Genomic DNA, 13,478 nt, shown 5'->3' with positions numbered 1-13,478 from the left:
CATTCTGGGCTTGTGTTGCTCTGAAGCAGGTCTGGCATGGCGGCCATGTTGGTCGTGCCACGCGGTCTCAAGCAGTTCTAGCTGAGTGGGTGCTGAGGTAAATCGACGCCACGACAGCGTTGACAAGCATATTGCAAGATCACAAGTTGATACAATGTCATGGCATGTTAAGAACTGCACATTTTTATATTTTTAACAGGTTGAATCATAGGTCTGAGAGACCAGAGAGAATACAGGACAAACAATAGATGTACTAGTAGATAATAAACAAGCTTGATCAGTTTTTGAAGACACTGACATAGTGTCTAGGCATACATTTATACATTTTTAGTGCAGCTTGGGATGTTTTTCTAATCGAACAGGATTTAGACATGGAGTATGGTCTTATATAAAATAGGTGTTCAGGCTCTATATGCTGTAAGCTGCACACATTCATAATATACAGGCTATGTCAGTGTGCCTGAGTTTGATGCCACTGGGTCATGAGTAATAACTAAGGTAACAAAAATTAGAAAAAACATGTGTAACTAAAAAGAGCAAAAATACATGAGGTATCATACAGTTCTGTTCACCCAATGCCTCGGATGGGCCATGGTAGAAAGTTCTTCCCCATATCAGGATCAGCATCCCTTCCCTCTGGCTTTAGCCTTGGTAGGTGTAATTGGATACCACCCTGCCGATTGCTTCTCAAACTGTAGGACAGCTTTGCCGCGTATCTTCGACCCCAGGTCTGTCCGGAAGCCCGTACCCTAAGTCCACGGAATCCTCGTGCCGAGGCGGCAGGATTGTGAGCTCGTGGGCGCATTGGCTTCCGAGATGGCCTCCGGGTATGCGGACGGCAAAGTGGAGATTTCTCTGTTCGGGTTCCCGGCCCAGGAGAGGAATGAGCTGTTGGGGTATCTCTCCGGGTCGCTTTTAAGGCGGGAGGGATGAGTGCGTGGGATCTGCTCTCTATTCGAAGCCAGAACCTCTGGAAGATGGCGTCAAATCTTTTGAGGAAGAGATCGCTCCACTCTTGGCATTCTGGGCTTGTGTTGCTCTGAAGCAGGTCTGGCATGGCGGCCATGCTGGTCGCGCCACGCGGTCTCAAGCGGTTCTAGCTGAGTGGGTGCTGAGGTAAATCGACCAAGTGGGGACCGGGATAACCCCCACCGGTCCAAAGGGGGGGGTGAATCAGGGCTGTGGAGGCAAGCGGTGTGTGCGTGCACAGTCGGGGGAGATTGGCCGCTTCTCACCCCGGCCTGCAAGTCCAGTCCTGTAGGCCCGAGAGGTGGTCGGTTCGGTGTAGTCTTGCGTGAGCTTGGTGGCTGTGCCTGGTTGTAGTGGTGATCCTTCTGTAGCTTGGTGGGCATAGGTGCACAAGTTTATAGCTTAGTTAGCTTTATATTTGCCATAGTCGTTGGGAGCTACTAAGGAACATGACCGGCCATCTTGCAGGTCAGGCCCCGCCCCCGCAGCACATTATCTTGAGTTAGCCAATTACAATTTTTCTGCATGTTTTTTGCAGCAATCATTTGCATATCTATTGCCATAGGTTATATATACAGAGTAGAAATAGTTATTTTAAATGTCTGCTTTTTCCTGGTCTTCATTATCTAACACCCACATCCCGGTTAGTACCTACACTTTCATTTTATTTTTATTTTTTTTACACTAGATGTGTTCCAGTGTACCTCCCTCTTTTGTAAATCTCCAACATTGGAGGGAGTGATTGGGTACCATGCAATGTAAATCAACAGGTATCCTGCACCAAATACTAAGAATTTATAGTTAATGTAAGTTAACTTCATGTAAGTGTGATCTAACAGTTGTTGAAAAAAAACTGCTTGTACTTCTTGTCAGTAAACTAGAGGGATATATTTTTGGACCACGCTTGGACATAATAAGGCAGATAGGAGTGCAAGAATTAGGTAATATTTGTCAATCTCTTAACAAACTCTTTGAGCTAAAAATATTGGAATCTCTAAAAGACAGGTTTCTATTAGTGATGTCCCGAACGGTTCGCTGGTGAATAGTTCCTGGCGAACATCGCGTGTTCGCGTTCGCCACGGACGGTGAACATATGCGATGTTCGGTCCGCACCCTATTACTATTTAAAAATAAAAATAAAAAAAGGGTCCCCCCTCCCTGAGCGGGTGGGGCCCTAAACACAAATTGGGGGGGGACCTAATGTCCTCCCCCCTGGCCCCCACCCCTGAGGGGAATATTCACTAAATGCCAAACATTGTTATACAGGGGAATATATAGGGGAATATTCACTAAATTCCAAACATTGTTATACAATTGTTATCCAATGGCTGGTTTAAGCCAATCAGAGTGTTTTTTGTCATTTTACACAGTGTGGGAAAATTCCAAAGAACTTTCCCACGCTGTGTAAAATGACACAAAGCACTCTGATTGGGTGGCTTGAAATCCATCCAATCACAGTGCTCTGTGTAATTTTACACAGCGTGGAAAAATTCCACAGAACTTTCCCATGCTGTGTAAAATGACACAGAGCACTGTGATTGGATGGTTTTCAAGCCCACCAATCAGAGTGCTCTTTGTCATTTTACACAGCGTGGGAAAATTCCAAAGAACTTTCCCACGCTGTGTAAAATGACACAGAGCACTGTGATTGGATGGCTTGAAATGCATCCAATCACAGTGCTCTATGCCATTTTACACAGCGTGGGAAAATTCCAAAGAACTTTCCCACGCTGTGTAAAATGACAAAGAGCACTCTGATTGGCTTAAACCCACCAATCAGATTGTTCTTAGCCTAATTGCAGGGCGGGGCAAGGCTTTATAAGCCTTCCCCCGCCCTGCGTAGCTCAGTCTGCGCGGAGCCCTCCATGGGTGAAGATGGATTATTTTTTTTGCGCTCTGGTTTTTTCTTATTCGTCTTTTTTTTGTGCTCGGGTTTTTTATTTTATTTTAAGTTCGTCGGGTATGATGGCTTTTTATTTGCCCTTTTTTGGGGCTGAAAAATTAAGTTTAATGGTAAGTTTAATTTTTTTTACATGTTAGTTATTTTATTGGCTTGGGACCCCTAGTCACTTTGATTGGGTGGAGGGGATTTCATGTAAGGCCTCCACCCGCCGCTCAGGGATGGGGGCCAGGGGGGGACAGTAGGTCCCCCCCTTGTTGTTTTTTAGGGGCCCCACCCACCGCTCAGGGGTGGGGTCCGAGGGGGAGGATGGTAGGTCCCCCCCACCATTATTATCTAGGGCCCCCACCCACCGCTCAGGGGTGGGGACCGGGGGGGACAGTAGGTCCCCTCTTTATTGTTTTTTTAGGGCCCCCACTGACCGCTCAGGGGCGGGGTCGGGGGGCTAGGTCCCCCCACCATTATTATCTAGGGCCCCCACCCACTGCTCAGGGGTGGGGGCCAGGGGTAGCACAGTAGGTCCCCCCTCTCTTTATTTAGGGTCCCCACCCACCGCTCAGGGGTGGGGGCCGGGGGGACAGTAGGAACCCCCGTATTGTTTTTTTAGGGCCCCCACCCACCGCTCAGGGGTGGGTTTTTTTTTCACACACAAATAAATACTAACGCTAATTTTGGCCAGTGTTTGTTACCAAATGGCTACTAAAAAAGACTGGACATACCCCATTTGCAATACCTTGGGTTATCTACTATTGCAAATGGTATGCCATTATGGGTGTCGATTTAATTCCTGGGCTACTATACAGTATCAAAGGCAACGTAACCAATCTGGTAAATTTCAATTTCAAATGTAACGTGCTATATTTGACCCTGTAACTTCCCAAAACACCATAAAACCTGTACATAGGGGGTACTGTTTTACTCGTGAGACTTTGCTGAATACAAATATGTGTATTTTATTGCAGTAAAAGCAAACAGTATTATGACATTGACAGTTAAAATGTCATGTAGAACTAAAAAAAATAACATTTCTTATTTTCTCCCATTGTTTTCATATTAAATTATGTTTCATAGCTAAATATTTGATATTAAATGAAAACCCCGTTTCCCCTGAATAAAATTATATATAATAAGGGGGGGTACATTTAATATGAAAGAGGTGAATTACGTTTGGACAGACATATAGCGCAAATGCCAGGTTTTGTTTACGTTTTGTTCACAACGTGTACATTTGGCTCAGTCCTTAAGGGGTTAAATATGCAAGTTTGTTTGCTAACTCATATTCACACACACTCCTGGTGTAGATATATCTCATTGTAAATACAGCTCAAATCTTCTTTATCAGCACCAGGGGCGTATTAGCCGCGAGGCAAACAAGGCATTTGCCTTGGGCGGCATTTTCCAGGGGGCGGCAAAAAAAGCCGCCCCCAAATGCCCAAGGCAAATGTCTTGTTAGCCTTGCGGCTAACAGACATGCCGGCGGGCTGCTGGGCGGGCCGGCGGGCTGCTGGGCGGGCGGGCGGGCGGGCGGCCGGCCGGCGAGGGAGCACTTCCCCTGAGCTGTCTGCTCAGCTCCCTCGCCAGCCGCAGAGTGAGGCTGGGAGGCGGAGCCGGAATATGACGTCATATTCCGGCTCCCAGCCTCACTCTGAGGCTGGCGAGGGAGCTGAGCAGACAGCTCAGGGGAAGTGCTCCCTCGCCGGCCGCCCGCCATGCAGTGCCGCCCGATCGCCCAGCAGCCACTGGACCACCAGGGACGAAGAGACACCCCCCCTCCCCAGCATTCCCAAAGGTAAGGAGGCTGGGGGGGGGGTTAATAAAAAAAAAACGTGTTAAAAATAAATTTAAAAAAAAAATGTGTTAAAAATAAATAAAACAAAAGTGTTAAAAAAAAATAAAAAAAAATGTGTTAAAAATAAATTTTAAAAAAATGTGTTAATGTGGGTGGGTGAGTGTGTGTCTGTGTCTGTTAGTGTGTGTGTCTGTTAGTGTGTGTGTCTGACTGTGTGTGTATGTTAGTGAGTGTGTGTGTCTGTTAGTGTGTGTGTCTGTTAGTGTTTCTGTCTGTTAGTGTTTGTGTCTGTGTCTGTTAGTGTGTGTCTGTTAGTGTGTGTGTGTGTGTATGTTAGTGAGTGTGTATGTTAGTGAGTGTGTCTGCTAGTGAGTGAGTGTGTGTCTGCTAGTGAGTGAGTGTGTGTCTGTTAGTGAGTGTGTTTGTCTGTTACTGAGTGTGAGTGTGTCTGTTAGTGTGTGTGTGTGTGTTTCTGTTAGCTAGTGTATGCGTATCTGTCAGTGAATGTGTGTGTGTGTATTTAGTATGCGGGGCGGGGGGAAAGGTTGGGTGGGGGTGGCGCGGGGGGAGGGGGGGCGCCTGAGTTTTGTCCTGCCTAGGGCAGCACAAAACCAGGATACACCACTGATCAGCACACTATAACAACCGCATAAAAGATCAAAATCAATCAAAGCTTCTTACAGACTGTAGTGTTTAAGTCTATGCAGCACACATGTAATACCCACTTGCATTGCATATATGTATTGCACAATCCATTTAACATTTCTGTTGAGTAATATTCTCACGGCTTTCTTGGAATGCGCACTGGTGTGGTGTTACTCCGTTTACAAATATCTCTTGTATCAGTTTCATTCCAGTTCCATTGGGTTTTTTGTTTGTTTGTTTTTTAAGGATGCTAAAACCAAACAGATTTTATTTTTCACTAATGCTAAGAATGATTTATAATGCTAGCCACAATACAAAAAAGGTGTTACTTGTGACAATCAAGTTGTTTCACTTGATATTAATTGCAGGTTTAACTAAAGACAACTTTTTACTTTTTTCATTTAAGTACAATGTCTGATCAGTCGCTAGTCACTACTAGAAAGAAATTCAAATGCAGTCTCCTTTTTCTTGTAAGAGCTTTATGGCTGTTAATTAAATCCAACTGATGAGAGAAGTCATCAATCTTGAGTCCTTCAACAATTTTCCAGGTTTTATTCTTGATAGTAACAGAGAATGAATACAGCAAATTATTTCCATCTGAAATGACTCCCATAGAAACAAACTGTCCCCAGGAGTTCCAAACCAGATGTCTCCAACATGATTGCTTTGGCGGCAGTTATGGCACTGGATAACTTCCTGGCCTGTGTAACAGTGGCACCTCTGTGTTTCACAGTTTTGATTAATTGTCCTTTTAACTAGGAATTGTCCTTCACAGCCTCATGTGCACTGTGTTTTTTTTTTATCCTACATGAATGCAGGCATGCCTAGCATCAGGGCTGCCATCAGAAATTTTGGGGCCCCTGACAAAGCACAAGGTCTGGGCCCCTCCCTCCCGGGCCCACCCACGCCCTACCTAGTCCGCTGACAATGATGCAGGACTGAATGTGGTGTGTATAGTGGAAGTGAATTAGAATGTGTGTAATGGATGTAGTGTTTGTGTGTATTAGATACTGTTTGTGCAGTGAATGCAGAGTGTGTGTTTGTGTAGCGGATGCAGTGTGTATAGTGAACACAGAGTGTGTTTGAGTAGTGGATGTAGTGTGTGTTTGTGTAGTGGATGTAGTGTTTGTATGTACTAGATTAAATGAATGCAGAGTGTTTCAATTTGTGGTGGATGTAGTGTGTGTACTGTGAATACAGGAGGTTTGTGTAGTGGATGCTGTGTGTACAGTTAATGCAGAGTTTATGTCAGTATAGTGAATCCAGAGTGTGTGCATTGTTTAGTGAATGCAGAGTGTGTGTTAGTGTGTAATGAATGCAGAGTGTGTGTTAGTGTGTAGTGAATTCAGAGTGTGTCAGTGTAAAGAATGTAGTGTGTGTGTTAGTGCAGTGAATGCAGAGTGTGTGTTAGTGCAGTGAATGCAGAGTGTGTGTTAGTGCAGTGAATGCATAGTGTGTGTAAATGTGTAGTGAATGCATAGTGTGTGTTAATGTGTAGTGAATGCAGAGAGTGTGTTAGTGTGTAGCGGATGCAGAGTGTGTGTTAGTGTAGTGAATGCAGTGTGTTAATGTGTAGCAGATGCAGAGGGTGTGTTAGTGTGTAGCGGATGCAGAGGGTGTGTTAGTGTGTAGCGGATGCAGAGGGTGTGTTAGTGTAGTGAATGCAGAGTGTTAATGTGTAGTGAATGCAGAGAGTGTTTGAGTAGTGGATGTAGTGTGTGTACAGTGATGTAGTGTGTGTTGGTGTAGTGTATGTAGTGTTTGTATGTACTAGATGACATGTGTTTAGTGGATGCAGTGTCTGTAGTGGATGTAGTGTGTGTATTAGACGCAGTGTCTGTGTATAATGAATGCAGAGTGTTTCAATTTGTGGTGGATGTAGTGTGTGTACTGTGAATACAGGATGTTTGTGTAGTGGGTGCTGTATGTACAGTTGATGCAGAGTGTATGTTAGTGTGTAATAAATGCAGAGTGTGTGTTAGTGTGTAATAAATGCAGAGTGTGTGTTAGGGTGTAGTGAATGCAGAGTGTGTCAGTGTAAATTTGTAGTGAATGCAGAGTGTGTGTTAATGTGTAGTGAATGCAGAGAGTGTGTTACTGTGTAGTGAATGCAGATAGTGTGTAAGTGTGTAGCGGATGCAGCGTGTGTTAATGTGTAGCGAATGCAGAGTGTGTCAGTATAGTGGATGCAGTGAGTATGTTAGTGTGTAGTGTATGCAGAGTGCATGGTGTGTTAGTGAATGCAGTGTGTGTATTGTATTAGTGTATGTGGTGTGTGTATTAGTGTATGCAGTGTGTATTGTATTAGTGTATGCAGTGTGTGTGTTGTATTAGTGTATGCAGTGTGTGTGTTGTATTAGTGTATGCAGTGTGTTTGTTGTATTAGTGTATGCAGTATGTGTGTTGTATTAGTGTATGCAGTGTGTTTGTTAGTGTATGCAGTGTGTTTGTTAGTGTATGCAGTGTGTTTGTTAGTGTATGCAGAGTGTGTGTTGTCAGTGTATGCAGAGTGTGTGTTGTCAGTGTATGCAGATATGCAGAGTGTGTTGTGTTGGTGTATGCAATGTGTGTGTTGTATTAATGTATGCAATGTGTGTGTTAGTGTATGCAGTGTGTGTGTGTTGAGTTAGTGTATGCAGTGTGTTGTGTTAGTGTATGCAGTGTGTGTGTTGTGTTAGTATATGCAGTGTGTGTGTTGTGTTAGTGAATGCAGTGTGTGTTGTGTCAGTGTATGCAGTGTGTGTTGTGTCAGTGTATGCAGAGTGTGTGTTGTGTTAGTGTATGCAGTGTGTGTTGTGTTAGTGTATGCAGTGTGTGTTGTGTTGGTGTATGCAGTGTGTGTGTTGTGCTGGTGTATGCAGTGTGTGTGTTGTGTCGGTGTATGTAGTGTGTGTGTTGTGTTGGTGTATGCAGTGTGTCAGTGTATGTAGTGTGTGTGTTGTGTTACTGTATGTAGTGTGTGTGTTGTGTTAGTGTATGTATTGTGTGTTGTGTTAGTGTATGTATTGTGTGTCGTGTTAGTGTTTGTAGTGTGTGTTGTGTTAGTGTATGTAGTGTGTGTGTTGTGTTAGTGTATGCAGTGTGTGTCAGTGCAGTGGCGTACGTACCGCGGTCGCAGGGGTCGCAGCTGCGACCGGGCCCGGCACTCCAGGGGGCCCGGCCGCCCTGCGGACCCCCGCGACCGGGTAGCAGCTGCCACGCTTTGCGGCCCCGGCCCGTGCGGCAAACCGCCGGGGCCGCATGTTAAGGGGTTCATCGGGTGGCCCATGATGTCAGGGCCACCCGATGGACATGGATTGTAAGGGGGCCCGGTCTGCGCTGGGCACTTCAAGAGCGCGACCGGGCCCCCTGTGATTACATCATCACGGCTGGGAGGAAGTGACCGCACGTCACTCATCCCAGCATACTGAGAGCCCGCGCGGGAGGAAACCGAAAGGAGGAGGGAGTCAGAGTGGGAACTCTGACTCCCATCAGACTGAGCCACCACTGGACCCCAGGGAAAGTCACACATGGTAGGAAACATTTTGTGTATTTGTGTCTCTGTATGTCTTTGTGTCTGTGTGTATGTGTGTCTGTGTCTCTGTATGTGTGTGTGTCTGTGTCTCTGTATGTGTGTATGTCTGTGTCTCTGTATGTGTGTATGTCTGTGTCTCTGTATGTGTGTATGTCTGTGTCTCTGTATGTGTGTATGTCTGTGTCTCTGTATGTGTGTATGTATGTGTGTATGTCTGTGTCTCTGTATGTGTGTATGTATGTGTGTGTCTGTGTCTCTGTATGTGTGTATGTGCCTGTCTCTGTATGTATGTGTGTCTGTGTCTCTGTGTGTGTGTATCCGTATGTATGTCTGTGTGTGTGTATCCGTATGTATGTCTTTGTATGTGTGTGTCTGTCTGTGTCTCTGTGTGTATGTATGTCTGTGTCTTTGTCTGTGTGTGTGTGTATCTGTACGTATGTCTGTGTATGTATGTTTGTGTCTCTGTGTGTGTGTGTGTATGATTGTGTGTCTGTGTCTCTGTATGTGTGTATGTGTGTGTCTGTCTCTGTATGTGTGTATCTGTATGTATGTCTGTGTGTGTCTGTGTCTCTGTATGTGTGTGTGTGTCTCTGTATGTATGTGTCTGCGTGTGTGTCTCTGTATGTATGTGTCTGCATGTGTGTATGTATGTATGTGTCTGTCGGGGGTGTGTGTATGTGTTTGTGTCTGTATGTATGTGTCGGGGGGGCACAGTCAGGGGGGAGTGGGTCAGGGTAGGGTGGGCCCACGGATCAGTTTCGCACCGGGGCCCCATGGAGTGTGTGTACGCCACTGTGTCAGTGTATGTAGTGTGTGTGTGTGTGTCAGTGTATGTAGTGTGTGTGTGTTGTGTCAGTGTATGTAGTGTGTGTGTGTGTGTAAATCTGGGGGGGGGAGGAATGGGCATTTTCACATAAAAATTTTTTTTTACATTTAAATTTAATTCAATTGTTTCTCCCCCCTGCCTGCTTACCTTTGTCCAGGGAGGGGGGAGATTCCATCCCTGGTGGTCCGGTGGGGGGGGGGCCCTGGCTCCCTGTTACCGCAGAGGGGGCCCAGCACACTGCTTCTTCTCTTCTCTCCTCCAATAACTCTCGCGAGACCTGCGGAGCGTTGACATGGCAACCGGGTCTTGCGAGAGTTATTAGAAGAGAGCAGAGAAGAGAAGAAGCTGTGTGCTGGGCCCCCTCTGCGGTAACAGGGAGCGGGGGGGCCCGCAGCTGCACACATAGATTGCAATATTCGCTATCTATGTGTGCAGAGTAAGAAAGTGGGGCCATGACTGCCAGAGCAGTCCGGGCCCCCCAGGGCCGCCGGGCCCGTGACAACAGTCATGGTTGTCACCCCCTGATGGCGGCCCTGCCTAGCATCAGGGTATTGAGGGGACGAATGAATCCCCCAGAATATCACATTCTTTGCATCCGAGGGTGCCACGTTCAGTTTCAGCAAAATCTGAGCTATTGCCATGTTATGATCCAAGCAGGTCAAACAGCTGGAATTCTCTTTTGGAATAGATGGAGCAGAATTCTGAGCAGTCAGACAATTTGTGTTTGCTATATTTCACACAACAATCACCCTGGCAGTCTTCTTCACATACTTGTCCAAGGCAGCACTCTCAGACTTAAAGATCTTCATTTTGGCTTTCACTAGATCTTTCATTTCCATTCCCTTCTTTCTGGGCATTGAGCCTACAAGAATGGCAACATCCACATCCTTAACCCCTTCAGGACACATGACATGTGTGACATGTCATGATTTCTTTTTATTCCAACAGTTTGGTCCTTAAAGGGTTAAAGGCAACTCCAATCACCAAGACTTCTGGGCATGGTGACAAACACTAACAACCTGGAACTCCTACGACAACGGCCACTGGCAGATTTCCAGTTCCATTTGACTCCATTTTCAGCAATTTTTAAACCATTAAGTAAATAGCAAATATATGGAGTCATCCCCAAAACCACCCCCTGCAAAAGAGACTATATGACCTGGCTGTCAAAATAGAAATAGAGGCATAGAGTCCTGATTCAGTCCTAAAGACAGCCAGAATGCTCGGAGGATTTTGACCTCTTATTACTTCGTAACTCTCTGCAGTGCAGTCTTTGGGGTAGTTGAGCCGTAGTCCACTGCCATAGCCTGGTAACTTGCACCAGTCCTTAATTTATATTGAAGGAATATTTGGTGCTTTCACAAGATTTGGACCATCTTCTCTAGAAGATAAAATAAATTGGCATCCTCACTGTTGTCTGAAATATAAGGATTGATCTGACAGGGCCATGCTCCTTTGAGTTGAGCCACAATTGTGAGATAATGGTGCCATATTGTTCTCCTCATTGTGAGCATTGGCCTTTGGTTTATTTAAAAAAAAATTGATACATTTCCTTGTTTTTTGTTTAGACTAAATCAGAAGGGTTTTGGGAGGCAGATGTCTTTTTTGTTGAATCACATACCTCTGAAGGTAATACTGTTCAATTTCAAAAGACTCACTCAAATGTCTCATTGTGTAGCCTTCCAATCCATTCCTGCTGCCTCTACCACAGGTCTATGATTTCACTAGGTGAAACCAATGAAATCACTTAAGATAGGGTACCCAAATCAACTCAATATTTTGATTATCTCTGTGTGATGCCCTTTAAACTGACCATATAATTCTTCCTATTTCCATTCTCAGTCAAATGGATAAGCAGAGAGAACTAATACCATTTTTGTAGAGAACTTGAGATTATTTTTGTTATCCCCAAAGTGATTGGAATAGACTATTATTCTTGGCTGAGTTTCTTATATAATTAAACTGATTCCTTGACTCATCAATTTTTCTCAGTTATGGTTATCACCCACCATTTCTCCCAACAGAAATAGCAAAGCCATTTGATGATTTTTTTTGTAGAAAATCCAGTCTCAAATATAAAATGGGAGAAGTGTTTATTTCTAAGTGAAACATCAAGCTTTCTTGCCCTTGATGATATCTTTATTGGCCCATTCAAAATTGAGTCTCAAATTAATCTTGTTTTTTATTTATTGTCCTTACCAATCTCAAATAGAATCCATACAGTCTTTCATGTGCACTATTGAAATCTTATATGATGGATAAAATAGACCCAACCAGATGTCCTGCAAGATCTTGATTCAAGAGTAATATTGAAAAAGGTAAAATTGTTAGTGAAAGAAAAAGGATATGGTTAGGAAAATGCTTGAGTATCATGTGCTACTAGTCATGCTTCTGATGTACTGTCCTTCTTTTATGATCTTGAACATAATGAACTTTATCATCTGATTCCCTGAGGAAGACATTATTTGGGAAGGAAAATACCTTACATAATGGTTAACTTAACCTTATAACCTTATAGTCCTTGAGTCCTTGAATACTCTTTGTATTGCTAGTTTACATTTTTTTTTTTTTTTTTGGATAAAACATTTGAACATTTCCTGAAACAAAAAAAAAATTAAAATCAAAACCTAATCAGTTTGATGAAGCGATCAAGTTGATATGCATTATGCCAGGCTTCCCCAAACTCTGGCCATCCAGATCTCGCTGAACTAAACTCCCATGATTCTCAGCCTATCTATTTCATTCATATAATCAAGTTGTAGTTCAGCAACATATGGAGGGCCGGAGTTTGGGGAAGCCTGGGTTATACTATTCATTAAAAAAATTAAAAATAAATAAATAAATTGTATCTGGCATCACATAAAAATGAAAGCATGTATCTTTTTGCACTTTGTTTAATATATTGGCCATAGTTTTGCAATTCAGATGCATGAAAAACATAGTATTGCTTATTATTTGTCCCAATGTAAATAGAAAAAATACACGGTATAGAAATGATATAGCATATTGTTTTTATTAAATATAAATATCTGCCTGATCTGCTTTGTTGATTATTAAGTGTTAATGTGCCAAAACCCATTTGTAAAAGGTGCCTTCGCCTCCAAGAGTAATTTGTCACACAAAATATGCATGTTTCTACCAATTATCAGTTATGCATAAATTCTTGCACAGGAAAGGCCATTTGTGATTCAGAACCATCAATCTTGTAAACTAACAGACAATCCTGTGTTTCTTCAAGGAAACTTCTTGATTTATGGCACTTCAATACACTGTGCTCAAATTCTAAGCATGGAGTGAATATAAGATTGTCAATAGGTAAGCAGATTCTAAGGACTTTTGCTTGTTTTTCTGATTGAGAAGATTATATCATATTTCATTACTGTATCACGCATCTGTTTACTTCATACTAGCAATATATTTTATATACAAATATTTATGTGTGCGCATGTATATATGTACAGTATGTCCTGTAAACTGTCTACATAAAGAACTGTTTAGTAAATATGTTTAAGAGACTAGATCCCAAAGTCCACACTGTAATTGTGTATGATGCATTTACAGTGCAAGTCAATAGTAGAGTTTTGGGAATTGGAAAGAAAAAAGGCAAAAAAATAAAATAAAAATGAATAAATAACAAAAGGAGAACAAAAGAGGAAAAAAGAAAGAAAAAGAAAGTCACATATAAAAACAATCCTTTTGAGTACTCAAATGTATGTACAAACTGAAAAAAAGAACAAAGAAAAAATATAGATGATAATTGTTATATCTCACCAGACTAGAAGGGTACTGGGAGTACTTGGATCCAATACAGGTGGAGGCTGGGAGATATCAGGTT

At 43.3% G+C, this 13,478-nt stretch overlaps 1 pseudogene; it reads right to left on the bottom strand.

Annotated features, from left to right (window-relative positions):
* Positions 1-5,728: 5,728 nt before the first annotated feature.
* Positions 5,729-10,524, bottom strand: LOC134600839 (malate dehydrogenase, cytoplasmic-like; annotated as a pseudogene).
* Between the last annotated feature and the right edge of the window lie 2,954 nt (positions 10,525-13,478).

The sequence above is a fragment of the Pelobates fuscus genome, chromosome 1, assembly GCF_036172605.1.
Source record: "Pelobates fuscus isolate aPelFus1 chromosome 1, aPelFus1.pri, whole genome shotgun sequence".
Classification (NCBI taxonomy): Eukaryota; Metazoa; Chordata; class Amphibia; order Anura; family Pelobatidae; genus Pelobates; species Pelobates fuscus.
The sequence above is the reverse complement of the archived record's forward strand: the minus strand, read 5'-3'. Positions and strand labels throughout refer to the sequence as shown.